Source organism: Medicago sativa, chromosome 1, assembly GCF_051527215.1.
Source record: "Medicago sativa cultivar Bolivia chromosome 1, Bolivia_mono, whole genome shotgun sequence".
Taxonomy (NCBI): Eukaryota; Viridiplantae; Streptophyta; class Magnoliopsida; order Fabales; family Fabaceae; genus Medicago; species Medicago sativa.
In genome coordinates this window covers 59,952,964-59,968,282 of record NC_140749.1, presented here as the reverse complement: position 1 = coordinate 59,968,282, position 15,319 = coordinate 59,952,964, and the positions used below count along the sequence as shown (strand labels likewise).

Sequence of the window (15,319 nt, the reverse complement as noted above, 5' to 3'; positions counted from 1 at the left end):
TGATTTTGTCTATTTCAAATTAACTAAATCGAATACCTAAATTGCTATTTCTCAATAAACAATGGCTATGAATAAAATCAAATTTATTCATCATATTACCTTATAATAATATATTAAAAGCAAAAGTATAGATATCTAAAAAAAATTACGCTTCTGTATATTAATTATATATTTAAATTTAATATTATCTGATAATCATAACCTTAAAAATAATTTGAATCAAAACAAAATCTCATAATATAAAACAATCAATATTTATTACACAAACATAAGAAAGGCTTAACATTACATTAAAGATAGGAATACAACTTTATTATTTTAATTTTGCATTGTACCTTTATTCTTACAATATATTACTAACTATCTCTACATACACTCAATAAGTGTCACATACAATATGCAAATTTCTTTGAGGTAATATAGTCAAACTAACCGTCACCAATGTACCTTAAAGTTTCATCTCTTGGATCGGACACAATAGCACATTCATATAATGTCTCCGTTTCTTCATCTACTAAAGTTAAACTGGTGTGATTATTCAGAATTAGTTGCTCAGAAACATTTTTTTGGAAAATGCTGTAAAAAAATTAACCATATACAAATCAACATTATCAATGATTATATAAAAAAATATAGAGAAATTGGTGTAGAACTAAAAATAAAGATTACCATAACAGTTATGTCATCAATACACCTTTGAGTTAACTTATGAGTCCAAGAAATAGATTCTATCTCAGTGTTATTTTACTATGACTTGGTGGAGATGCACATGATACCTCATTCAAAGGTCTTTAAATAGATACTAAAGAGATTAAAAAAGTAGTAATATAATTATGGAGTATACTTCATATTAATAGATATTGCACAAACTCAAATATTCTAAATAAATCACTTTCATTTTATTTTTTAAAAAACTTTGTTCTGAAGAAAAAATGAGCAAATTAAGAGAAATAACTGTATCTTTATAAAAAATTGTTGTTGTTCATAAACATGAAAATTAATCGAGCATATTGCACAAATCTCAATTATATGTACATTTCTAAAACATAGTAATATAATTATCGAGAATAATTCATATTAATGTTAATATTAATATTAATTTATATGATTATTTGATTTGTAAAATCATATATGTATTCCATAACTTTCTTTCCTCTCCACCTGGATAACATGCACAAGGCCTTCATCTTTATCATTACCTTAAAAATAACACTATAAACATCCAAACTATTGTTGGAGTAAGCCCTAATATCCAATCAATATTGATTGGGTTTGACTTTGTATCATGATATTGATATAAATATATATTGTGAATATATATAATAATAAGGCATTTCTTTATTGATTTTGTTATGTTTCAAAATAATAAAGTCCCTAGAATAGATAGTTCATGTAATGAAATATTAAGTGTGACTTAATCATGAGATTACATTACATAAAGAACGCTATTCTTAAACATATCCATAGTCAAGCTTTAATATGAATTGGGATAATAATAAAGCATAAAGACTATTATGTATGTAGACTGATGACCGCATCTCATGGGTCATTGATATTGAGATATTAAGTCTATACATAGGTATAAATATTAGGAGTAATATTTATACTGGATTGACCCGCCGTGAGAATACTACATAGTAAGTTATGCAATTGTCATAAGATACTCTCACAATGATAATGGTGTATATCACTCTTAGACCTGAAACCACTATGATCCCTAGATGTGGACTCAAGTGCTTTGTTGCCATTCAAACGTTGTCTGTAACTAGATGACTATAACGTTGGTTGATGGGTACTTGAAGAATCATGCTGAGGGACATGAGTGTCCTAGATGGGATTTGTCCCTCCTTCATAACAGGAGATATATCTTAGGCCTCTTGATGAAATATGACTGTAAAACTGCATGGCCATGCCGAACTAAGTCAATATAAGATATTGGACTTATTCGTTATTCAGTATATTTTGGAATCAAGAAATATAAATATTGATCTATACAAGGGTGACAATAACTATGCCTTGGGATCAATGAAGATATCGAGACAAAGGAGTAAATATACACATGAGTGTTATCATGGAAAGGTTTCGTCAGATCACTTGACATTCTTGTCACTTGGGTAGCAATGATGTGTTGCTAGATACCGCTCATTGTTTATAGTATTAAATATTAGATTTAATATTATTGCCAACGTGACTAGAACCTATAGGGTCACACACAAAGAACAGTCAAAAGAGAAATATATAAGTATGACTTATATAAGGGGTGCATTTAGTAAATAACGCTAATTAGTTAGCAGAGTTACTAAACTCGTTATTGGGCTTACTAAAGCCCAATAGTAACTTCTGACTTGCAGAGCACACTAGATGTTCTATAAATAGAACTCTAGTGCTGAAGTTTTAGGTTACACGTTTTGAAGCAACCCTCTTCTCTGCACTTCTGATTCCTTGGCTAGCACCGAGTTTTGGAGGAGCACTGTTCGTGTGGACTTGCTAGAGGCTTTGCTGCTTGCTGCTTGCTTGGCTGTGATCTAGATTCCAGTTTGCAGTTTCCAACGTTCAGATTCCAAATTTCGAGGTAACAATCAAATCACTGATTCATGTTTGAATTTCGTAATGATCCAAGGAAAGAAAATCGAAATTCTTCTTCTTCTTCTTCTTCTTCCGCTGTGTATGATATCTTTCGATTTTCCTTCAGTGGTATCAGAGCCAATTACGAAACCATGAATCGGATTGCTTTGTTACTGCTTTATGTTTTAATATGATTAAACATTTTGAATCGGAATTAAATAATAAAGAGAATTAAAATTGGCATCGTATCATGTTTTCTGTGCATGGCTTTTCGATTTGTTTGATGTTTCAGAAACCGTTTCTGGTGAAGTATCGACATATCGATTATACATATCGACGGGAACATGATTGGAAACAAATCAAATTAGATTATCTTTTAAAATTGTTTTATGAGATAATAATATTTTCGCAAATATTTGATTTGCTAATATTTTGATAATCTATAAGGAATTAATTTGGAATGCAAATCCGTTAATAAAATAGAATATTAAGTGTTAATATTTTATTATTTAAATTTAAATATTAATTAAAATTGATTGATCAATATCATATATGTGATATATGATTTTAATACAACATCATTATATGTGATATATTGATGATATCATTCGTTCAATAGGTTTTATATAATTGATTGTGAATTTGTAGTCAACTCGTGAGATTGAGCTTCGAATACCGATTCTGGTGAAGCATCAAAGATCCGGTTGTCCATACTGAACAAACAATTGTTAAAACTATTGATGTTTGATTGTTGTATTAGGATACCTAACTATACAAGCGTTGTATTATTATGGTTGTATCTTTCGATCAATTGTTTTCAAAGAGATTGTTGTGAATTTGAACAATTCGTGAGAGTGAGCTTCAATATCCGAATCTGGTGAAGCATCATAGATCCGGTTGTTCATGCTAAACAAACAATCCTTGAAAATATTTATGTTTAATTAATTTATTTAATTGGAGAAAGGTAGTAAATTTAAAAGATCATGATTTTGAAAGAGTTTCAATATCAGATATGATTTTTGAATTTGGTAATAAAATATTTGCTTAATTTTAGCCCTGTAATTTGTTTTGGAAACAAATTGATTGCCTAAATAAAGCAGATTTAATTATAATAATTATTGAGTGTCAATATTACTATAATTAAGTAAATAAAAAATTCTACCTTTTGGATTGTTTTTCAAAAGTTGTTTGATAGGTAATAAACGATCCTAAATTGATAGTTAATTTAAAAGATCGTGATTTGAAATAGTTTCAATGTCATATATGATCTTTTGAAATTATTTAATCGATTTGCATGACTTTAACTTGATTTGTTTATAATTTAAAAGAATCATGATTTGAAAGAGTTTCAATATCATATATGATCTTTTGGATTTGATCATAGTATTTGCCGAAACGATTTGGGTGTTCATAAACGTGTCAAGTGTTGATGCGAAATACGCAATCTAGAATATTTTGGAACACAATCTGAGATATTTTGGTATGCAATCTAATATATTTTAGTACTTGATCTGAAATATATTTTGGTACATAATATAATATATTTTGGTACTCAATAAAATATATTTTGGTACATAATATGAGATATTTTTGTACTTAATATAATATATTTTTGTACTCAATATAATATATTTTGGTACTCAATTAAAACCCCAGCTAATCTGCGTAGTGTGATCATATGTCAAATTTTAATTTAATTTATTTAATTATAAGGTATAATTAATAATAATAAAAGTGTGTTTGTTATTATTATCATGTGAATGATTATGGCCTTAGTCCTTTTATTTTATTTCTTTTGGATTTTGAAATACGGCCTGCGTGTCGTGCCTCTCTCTTATATCTCTATTGTACATTCTCTTCTCATCCACTCCCTCGTATGTAAAACGAGTTTTCTTTCATATGTAATGTAAATAGAATACAAGGAGGTAATAGGGCTCAAGACGTTAGGATAGTCCTGGAAGTCAAGCTTGTAGAAGCAAGGTCGTTTCTAGGATTAGTTTGGATTCTCTCATTGGCTTGAGAGAGTCATAACGTTAGGATGGCCATAATCATGTCACTTTATTTTTGTATAAATTGTTATGCATGTTATGATTGGAGTGCGAATATATGTGATATATAAGCCGTGGTGAGGTGAGATCAAACTTAATAAAAATCCTTCAATTCAAAATATTAAGTTTAATGCTTTCCAAAAGTTTAACACCCTTCAAGACTAATATCGAAATGTGTAGGTTTCGCCTCCGCGAGGTGCACTTTCTATACTAGTAAGTTGCGGTGCGGTAATCCAATTTACCCAAGTGTTATTCTTTTGGGTTTAACTTAACTAAATTAATTTTAATAAGATTAAAATAAATTTAGAAGCAATGTTTGGGAACATCTATATGATAGATTAGAGTAAGGAGTTATTCACTCAAATGATTTGAAAGTTGTATGAGATACAATTGGAAGGAGTTCCTACCTAAATAACTGAGTTTTGAGTACAGCCCCCGTTGACTTAAAGCAAGGTGAAATATGGATTTCAACCCACTAGAAAATCTTCCAATGAGATTTTCCGATTCAAATGTTGAAGGTCATTTGTTTTGAGTAAAATAGTGGGAGCGTATTTAATTAAAGACCTATTTAAATATGTTTTAAATCATGATACATTTATTTTATTTATTTTCTGTATTTAGAATTTCTTTAGCATATAAATTTTATTATACTGTTAAAAGTTCTTATGAAGAACAAAATTTTCAGAAAAGAGTTTCTGAATTGGTACAAAATTTAAGAATTGTTCTTAAGAATGAGAAAAACTGTATATTCTAGAGCAGTTATTTCCTAGCAACTTTCTATGTCTATATTTGAAAAACAACGCTTATCAGAAGCATTGAGTCAAATGAGTAGATATAGGATATCTCATAGTGGTAACGACGATGGAGAATGATATGATCATTCAACCTCAATGTTATAAGATGAATAGTTTAAACCTATCAAGTAGATGTACATGGATAAGAATAAAATTCAAATTCTGTTTTTCTACCTTTGAAAGGTTAAACACGGTTGCAAAAAGGGGAAGCAATTATTTCAAAAGTTGAAAAACAAAAATTGCTCGTAGTTTTGAAAGGGTCAAAATATAAGATAGAAGTAAGACTTCTTATCTACCCATATAGTTATAGAAAGTTAAATTTCTACTTCTGCATCATAAGTATATGATATTTGATGATTAGTCTCATATTTGTTCAAATATAGAGAGTTCTAAAGAAGCGGGAGATTAACTATAAGTGAAGTCCACTTACGTCTAGAATGAAACAAATTGTTTTATTGACATAGGAGCTTATGCTTGGACTTAAACTTAACTTGATATGGAACCAAATAATTGTTATTAAATTCCATATAAAATAGAAATATTAAATCATAAATCTTGTATTGACAAGAGAAGGATTATGTAGTTGAATGATAGACAAATATTGTCCTATTGTCCTAATAATGTTTTCTATACAATGTGCTGATCAAGTAATGGATTTGAGTTCCATGATCTTGATAAGCTAGTCTATAACATATGAGAAAAGGATCAAATGAGATTTGAACCTTTTGTATATCATTGGCATCACTGTTTAGTACAAACAAGTGTGATTCACATTTCCAAAATCCATGGATATGGACTATTGGACTCATTTGGTTTTATATCATTTGAAGGATGTGAGTTCCACTTTTCAAAAATAGATTAGTACACCGGTCACCAACAAAGGTGAAAGGGCACGTAATTTATTTAAGTTTATATACATATGAGATGTATATGGAGAACTAAACATATTTGCTAGATATTGTTTCTATTACTTCATCTAACATTACTAAATCATTTAGTAGATAAGAAAAGTGTATTTGACACGATTCAAGAAAACTTTGAAATTGTTCAAAGATTTTAACAATGAAGTAAAAGGAATAAGTTTGAAAAGTATAAAGACTATACGAGTAAGTCGTGATGGTAAATGTTTGATTAATGAGTATAATGATTATTTATATCGCTTCATGTTTGACATGACTCGATCTAAAATAGTTTGATTATAACTCAATGACTCTTGAAATTAATTAAATTACAGTTATTCTTCACCCACAACAAAGTTCCAATTAAGTAATCATAAAGACACCATATTAGATATGGAGGTAAGAGTACCTAGTTTTGACTTTATGATAATTTCAGGTTATATGGTTTATTAGATAAACTAAACTTCGAATTTAATGAATGTATAATTGTGTAACTATCCTTAGGAAACTAAAGGATATTATTTTTACATCTTCTTCTTTGACAAAATTTGTTTGTCGCTAGAACTGGAGTATTCCTTTTCAAGGAGTATGTCTCTACAGGAGCCAGTGGGAGTGATGTAGAACTTGAATTAAGTCAAGTAACACAAAATACACATCTCTCTAAGAATGGAACACGAGTTGATTCAACAAAGGGTTGTTGTTAAATCATCAGTTTGAGTAGCACAAGATCTAAATGGCTTGAACTTTGAGAAGTAGCTATATGCCATGGGATCTTATAAAGAATCTATGTACACAAACCATATATGGATATTGGAATGTGATTTTTCTTTTAGAAAATTGACATGGATGGTATTATGAATACCTTTAAGATGTGATTGATTGTAGAAGGTTTCATGCAACTCATGATGCAAATCATGACGAAACTATTACATCATCATAATGCTTAAATCTAACGATCCCACTTGTCATTATTGTATAATGCAAATTCTAGGAGATGGACAACGATGTTGCATTCTTTAATTAGAATGACCTTGTATATGTATTTGACATATATGTAGGGTTTCGTTAATCCAAAGGATGCTAGAAAGGTATATATATTGGAGCAAGCTTCTTGAAGTTGAATTATTTGTTTTATTAGTGAAATTTTATGAAAAACTTTGATTAAAATCTTGTGCACACAAGGAGAATAGTGGGAGCATTGATATTAGTTTGGTGGAGTATGTGGATGACATACTAGTCACCAAAATAATTTATCTACACATGTGAGACATGGTTAGAAAATTATTTTCAATATGTACCAAAATTGATTGTAGTGTTCGACACTAGAATACTTTCAAGAATATTCATGGATGTCTTAAAGGACTAAGGATTGTTTCTTGAACACGGATTAAAGGAACATTGTAAAGAAGTTACAATGATGCTGACTTTAATATCGGTGTACAGTATATCCAAATCGCAATTTGGAATAAATGCTATGCTTGGATATCAACTATGAAATTTGTAAAAGTACAAGCTTCAAATAGTTGTTGTTTCTATTACATATGTCAAATATATATGATTTGGATTGTTTAGCTCATAACTGAGCGAAACCATGTGTCTCTTGCGTTGCGGATTCCATTGATCCCGTCTGAGGTGAAATTGGTTTAATCTTGCGAGCAATGAATACTTGATCTCACCAATAATCCAAATGTATACTTTGACACTTCAATTTCTTTTCGATGGAAGATCGAAAATGGAAATTGAAAGAAGTGTAACCTACCAACATAGGAAAGAGTTCCTTATCTACTAGAATAGTATCATGCCCAGGGTGTGCTTGATGCTAACACTTGATCAATATATATTGAGTTAATATTTGATTGGCTTTTAGTGCTAGTGGGAGATTGTTGGAGTAAGCCCTAATATCCAATCAATATTGATTGGGTTTGACTTTGTATCATGATATTGATATAAATATATATTGTGAATATATATAATAATAAGGCATTTCTTTATTGATTTTGTTATGTTTCAAAATAATAAAGTCCCTAGAATAGATAGTTCATGTAATGAAATATTAAGTGTGACTTAATCATGAGATTACATTACATAAAGAACGCTATTCTTAAACATATCCATAGTCAAGCTTTAATATGAATTGGGATAATAATAAAGCATAAAGACTATTATGTATGTAGACTGATGACCGCATCTCATGGGTCATTGATATTGAGATATTAAGTCTATACATAGGTATAAATATTAGGAGTAATATTTATACTGGATTGACCCGCCGTGAGAATACTACATAGTAAGTTATGCAATTGTCATAAGATACTCTCACAATGATAATGGTGTATATCACTCTTAGACCTGAAACCACTATGATCCCTAGATGTGGACTCAAGTGCTTTGTTGCCATTCAAACGTTGTCTGTAACTAGATGACTATAACGTTGGTTGATGGGTACTTGAAGAATCATGCTGAGGGACATGAGTGTCCTAGATGGGATTTGTCCCTCCTTCATAACAGGAGATATATCTTAGGCCTCTTGATGAAATATGACTGTAAAACTGCATGGCCATGCCGAACTAAGTCAATATAAGATATTGGACTTATTCGTTATTCAGTATATTTTGGAATCAAGAAATATAAATATTGATCTATACAAGGGTGACAATAACTATGCCTTGGGATCAATGAAGATATCGAGACAAAGGAGTAAATATACACATGAGTGTTATCATGGAAAGGTTTCGTCAGATCACTTGACATTCTTGTCACTTGGGTAGCAATGATGTGTTGCTAGATACCGCTCATTGTTTATAGTATTAAATATTAGATTTAATATTATTGCCAACGTGACTAGAACCTATAGGGTCACACACAAAGAACAGTCAAAAGAGAAATATATAAGTATGACTTATATAAGGGGTGCATTTAGTAAATAACGCTAATTAGTTAGCAGAGTTACTAAACTCGTTATTGGGCTTACTAAAGCCCAATAGTAACTTCTGACTTGCAGAGCACACTAGATGTTCTATAAATAGAACTCTAGTGCTGAAGTTTTAGGTTACACGTTTTGAAGCAACCCTCTTCTCTGCACTTCTGATTCCTTGGCTAGCACCGAGTTTTGGAGGAGCACTGTTCGTGTGGACTTGCTAGAGGCTTTGCTGCTTGCTGCTTGCTTGGCTGTGATCTAGATTCCAGTTTGCAGTTTCCAACGTTCAGATTCCAAATTTCGAGGTAACAATCAAATCACTGATTCATGTTTGAATTTCGTAATGATCCAAGGAAAGAAAATCGAAATTCTTCTTCTTCTTCTTCTTCTTCCGCTGTGTATGATATCTTTCGATTTTCCTTCAACTATTTCCTCCAATATCATCACTTTGCATGTATAAATTTATACATCTGTTGTTGAGAGAAAGAAATATATAACACTACATATGGCACGTGTAACAACCTAGGAGTACATAATCAATTAATTTTATAGTATGTGGAGACTATCAAATGAAAAATTCACGTGGCATCATAAACAACAAAATTGCCTCTTCCAATATCATTAGGAAAAATACTTATATCCTCAAGGTATAAAATAATAGATCAAATACAGAAAACATTTATTTTGTTTTTTTATGTTTCTTAACATGTGTTCATAAATCACAAATAAACACTATGATATTATTAATGGTCTCAAAAAAATTTAAGATAAAACAAAATCTATTTAATTTCATTATTTTTTTAAAGTAATTTCAATGTCGTTTAATCATCACAACTTCACAAATATTTTTATTCAAACCATCATATAAAAGCATCTTTTAATTTCTCAATTAATGGCTATATAAAAAAATAATATTAAGATATTATTATAATAGCTATCTATGTTATGTAGTATGTATGTGCAACAATGTGTAGCTTACACACAAAAATTGACACATTTGTTGCTAGGAGAAAGAAACACATTAACTTGCATGTTGCACATGTAGCAGCTTAAAACACAACAACTAATGATTTTTACAGCATGCTTCCTACAATTTTAACTTTTTACTATCACTTATATAACCATATAACACTATAAATATACATTATAATGATTTAATAAATTTCACCAAGCTTTTACCAACTGAAACATTAATTCCTAGGCCATTGACATTCATCACTATATCTATCAAACTTTTGCTCCTAAAGGATCCAATTCATACCTTTTCGGCTATTCGTTTGACATTTCAGGTTTGATTTTACTTAATGTTATATTGTGTTTTATGTTAATACATTGTACCTACTAATTCATTTATGTTAATAGTCCCATGCTGAAGTTGATCCTACTTTCGTAGAAATATTCCATCACACAATTCGTGATCCTTGGACAATTATGAATGAGGATGGAGGAGTTAATCCATTAAAGTTTAATGAAAGTTTAATTAATCCTAATTTATCCGATGGATGGGCTCAACTAAATGAATTTCATGGTTTTTCGGATAATGTTGAAATCGTTTTTGGATATTATGGTCGCAATCTATTTAGTGTGATCATGTTCAGAGAACTCGGTTGTTGTACCAAATTTCCAATTTTCATAGTCGAAGCTTGAAAGAAAACGAAACTATGTTTTTTGACATTACACTTACTCCAAATGATACGTGTATAAGATAAAATATTAAATATGAATTTATATGTAATATAAATTATATATTATTGACATCCTTAAAAGGTTGCAACCATTGCCGGGCACACTGGGAATATGTAGAATCATCTTTGCAATTGTGAAATCAATGACTCTTCTCACAGTCTGGTTTGGAAACATTCGACACATTGTCAGCAATCTAAATGGTATTCCTACTCTTGTGACTTATGTTAGCCGGTTTGAGAACAGGAGGGTCCAGAAAACGTGCATATGCACTTAGCAATCTTTCTAAAGATGCTGCAATTTATGCACAGGTAGTTAATAGTTCGAATTTATTACTGAATTTATTAGTTTTGTGAGTTTTGCCGACTGTGTGAGAACGATTGCAACAGCTTAGAAATCAGAAGCTATTTCCATCAAAACCAAGAGTTAACTCACAGTTTCAGCAATCACAATTCAAAACATTCCAACCCACATCAAAAGCCCTTTTCGTGACTTTTTTTTTTGTAAAAACCAGTATTATATATACAACAACTATACTTGCAGATTTTCGTTTGCAATGCAATTCTTTCCTTTGTTCAATTGCTGCGGTGCAAAGACAATCCACTTCTCGTCTCTGCGGTATGTATGCATTTGAGTTAATATTAAAAATGCAGCTATTATAATTTATAATTTTGTTACACTTTTCCTTAGACATTTTTTTTAACACCAACATTAAATTGATTTGATTGCAAATTAGTACGCTTACAAATGTAGGGAGAAAGACTCCTAATCTATTTACTAATGGTTCTCTTGAGTGTGCTATTCTACCAATCGTAAGATTGCTGAGGTTGGTATAATATATTTTTATTTAATTTATAGAATTTAAATATAAGATTATGTATTTCATCAAATAACGATTATGTTTTATTTAACAGCAGCAACACATCCAATAAAACGGTCAAAAGGAAAGGAGTTTATTTTCTTTATAAAATGATCAGAGCAAATGAAAATTATTAGGTGTTAACCATTTGAAATTTATCTTAATGAAAACTATCAGGTGTTAACTACTTGAATTATAACCTCATTTTTTGTATATGTTTTGTAGATTCTATTTACACTACAAGGTGTTATACCACCTTTGATACCGATGCTTCAAGCTCATAATGAAAATCTTAAACGTCTGTCTACGAGTTTAACACTTTTCTTGGGCAAGGTAGTTCTATCTTTACCTCGTTTCTGCGTTTGTAATTAAATAATTTGTACAAGTTGGGAACATAGTTGTCAATGCGGAAATGCGGCGCGGGGTGCGGGCGTGTAACAGGCGCTTTTCACTGGTGGGGACACCTTTATATTTTATAGTAAAAATACTATACTGTTGAGATAGAGAAATATATATATATATATATATATATATATATATATATATATATATTAGAATTATGTCAATATTATACTATAGTAGTAATAGTTTTATGTATGTTTATGGTTATGTCAAACAATCTTTATGTTTTTTCGTCCTACTTTTACTTCATATTTGTTATGTTTTTCTTTCCTTTTAAGGTTTATTGCTTTCTACTTTAGACATCCGTTTTTTTAAGCAAGGAATATCCTATGTTTTTTCTATGGATTGCAGGTCAGGTTGCTCTAAAACTCTAATGATTGTAAATGAAACTCAAAACAATCTTCGTGGAGAATACAACTATGATTTCTTGTTGAGGAAACTGAAAATAATTTCATTTAGTTATTCATCTTTGTCAACTTAGATGTACATGACGTACAAATTAATAAGGTTATGTTGTATTTATTTGTTGTAGACAAAATTGTTTCAGTTTGGCCGTCTAAGACAAAATAAATACATGATAGTCATTGATGGAATAGATTTTGTGGAGTTGGAGGTAACTTCATTAAGTTAGTAATCTTTTCCAACTTAGAAGTGCATGGTCGACATATTAATAACCTTATGTTGTCGTTATATTTGCTATAGAAAACATGTTCCAGCCACGAGATTCATAGTATGATGTTTGCAGAGATAAAGAAATAGTGTTTGCAATTCTTCAATATAAAACAAGGACATAATTAGATTGAATGAAAACAAGTCTAAAAGGTATTCCCTTTAACTATGTTATATATATAACAACCAAATCAAAATTACTAATATGAGACGTGTATAAGATAGAATATTAAATATGAATTTATAAGTAATATAGATTATATATATAATGTCAATATTATATCATATTAGTAGTACTTTTATGCATGTTTATGGTATTGTTAAACAATCTTTATGTTTTTTCTTCATACTTTTACTTCAGATTTCTTATGTTTTTCTTCTCTTTTTAAGGTTTATTGTTTTCTACTTTAGACATCTATTTTCCTATTTGGCAGTAAGAACCAATCAAATAGTTACACGAAAATACATCAGGATATAAACCTTTAGAACACATGACCTTGAAAATAGCAATCACTTCAACAAACAGTTCATGATCATAAAAGCCATTCATCATTGAGTTGTAACAACGGGTGTCATGATGAACACCCTTTTTGGGCATACTGTCGAAAATATTCTGTGCTTTTTCAACTTGATGGAGAGCAAAATACCCATCTAACAGATATGAATACGTCAAAACACTGAAATTGTAACCAGCTTTTAGTATCTTGGTAAGGATGATTCCACTTTCTCTTACCCTCCCCCTGACACACAGAGCTTTCACAATGGGCCCAAAAGTATATTCATCTGGATGAATGTTCTCTGACACCATAGTATTCAAAATAAGAACCACCTCCTTGATCTTAAACTTCAAACAAAGCCCGTAAATCAAAGAATTGTAGGTATAAACATCTGGACCAATGTTGTTTTCAAGCATAACATTAAACATTTTATCAACAGTCTCCAAATCTCGTGTTAAACCATGAAGAACAGTGTTGTACATCATTAAATCAGGGGTAACACCAAACCTAGGAGTTAATTTGAGCAAATCAACATGATTTACAGACTCCGACTTACACAAGCCATTCAACAAAGTTCCATAGCCAACATTATTGAGTATGAACCCAGACTGAATACAAGAATAATAAAATCGAAGCGCATTAGTAACTTCATTATTGATGCAGAATCCTTTCAACATACTGTTCAAGGTAACAGGTGGAGGCTCATATCCAATCTTCAAAATCTTACCAAATATTGATGATGCCAACTTAATCTATTTTTTTATAAGCAAGGAATATCTTATGTTTTTCCATTAGGTTGCAGTTCAAGTTACTCTAAAACTTCAATGATTGTTAATGGGGCTCATAACAATCTTCGTGGACAATACAACCTCAGTTTATTTTTTAGGAAACTGAAGGTAATTTCATTCAGTTATTCATCTTGGTCAAATTAGATGCGCATGACTTACAGATTAATAAGTTTATGTTGCCTTTATTTGTTGTAGACAAAATTATTTCAGTTTAGTAGTCGAAGCAAAAATAAAGACATGGTAATCATCGATGGGTTAGATTTTGTGGAGTTAGAGGTAACTTCATTCAGTTAATAATCTTTTCCACCTTAAATGAGGTTGGTCGACAAATTAATAAGTTTATGTTGTTGTTATATTTGTTGTAGAAAACATTCTACAGGTATGATATACATAGTATGATACTTTCAAAGATAGAGAAAGAGTGCTTGAATAGGTGTTTGAAATTCTTCAATAAGAATAAGGATATAATTAGATTGAATAAGTCTAAATGGTACCCCCTTTAATTATATTATATATATATAACAACCGGATCACAATTACTAGTATGCTACGTGTATAAGATAAAATATTAAATATGAATTTATATGTAAAACAAATTTTATATATATATATATATATATATATATATATATATATATATATATTAATATTATGTCAATATTACATTATAATAGTAGTAGTTTTATGCATGTTTATGATAATGTTAAACAATATTTATGTTTTTTCTTCCAACTTTCACTTCAGATTTGTTATGTTTTTCTTCTCTTTTTAAAGTTTATTGTTTTCTACTTTAAACATTTTTTTTATAAGCAAGGAATATCTATGTTTTTTTTTCTATTGGGTTGAAATTCAAGTTGCTCAAGAACTTCTATGATTGTAAATGAAACTCATAACAATCTACGATAAAAATTATAGTTTTTTCAATTAATGAGGTTACATAAAGAATTAAACAAACCAATTAATCTACGAACTACAAAAGAATCAACAATAATTATTGTATCCAAAACCTTGAATCAAATTCAACTTTCCAAAAAAAAATTCCCATGAACTCAAAAATATTAGAATCATCGAGAGCAATCCTTTTATTTGTCCCAAAAAAATGAAATCAATGTCGTTTGAATAAGAATGATACGAATATGATAACCAATTTTTTTTTTTCATCCATCTCCAACATTAATCAAAGATCCAAATTTTGCAC

The 15,319-nt window shown here is 29.9% G+C and overlaps 1 long non-coding RNA gene across 1 annotated transcript; it reads left to right on the top strand.

Moving 5' to 3' along the window:
* Nucleotides 1–11,609: 11,609 nt before the first annotated feature.
* LOC146955940 (uncharacterized) lies at nucleotides 11,610–12,059 on the top strand. The gene is made up of 3 exons (XR_015012611.1): nucleotides 11,610–11,732; nucleotides 11,824–11,902; nucleotides 11,991–12,059. It is a non-coding gene; the product is annotated as an uncharacterized LOC146955940 (long non-coding RNA).
* The last annotated feature ends 3,260 nt before the right edge of the window (nucleotides 12,060–15,319 follow it).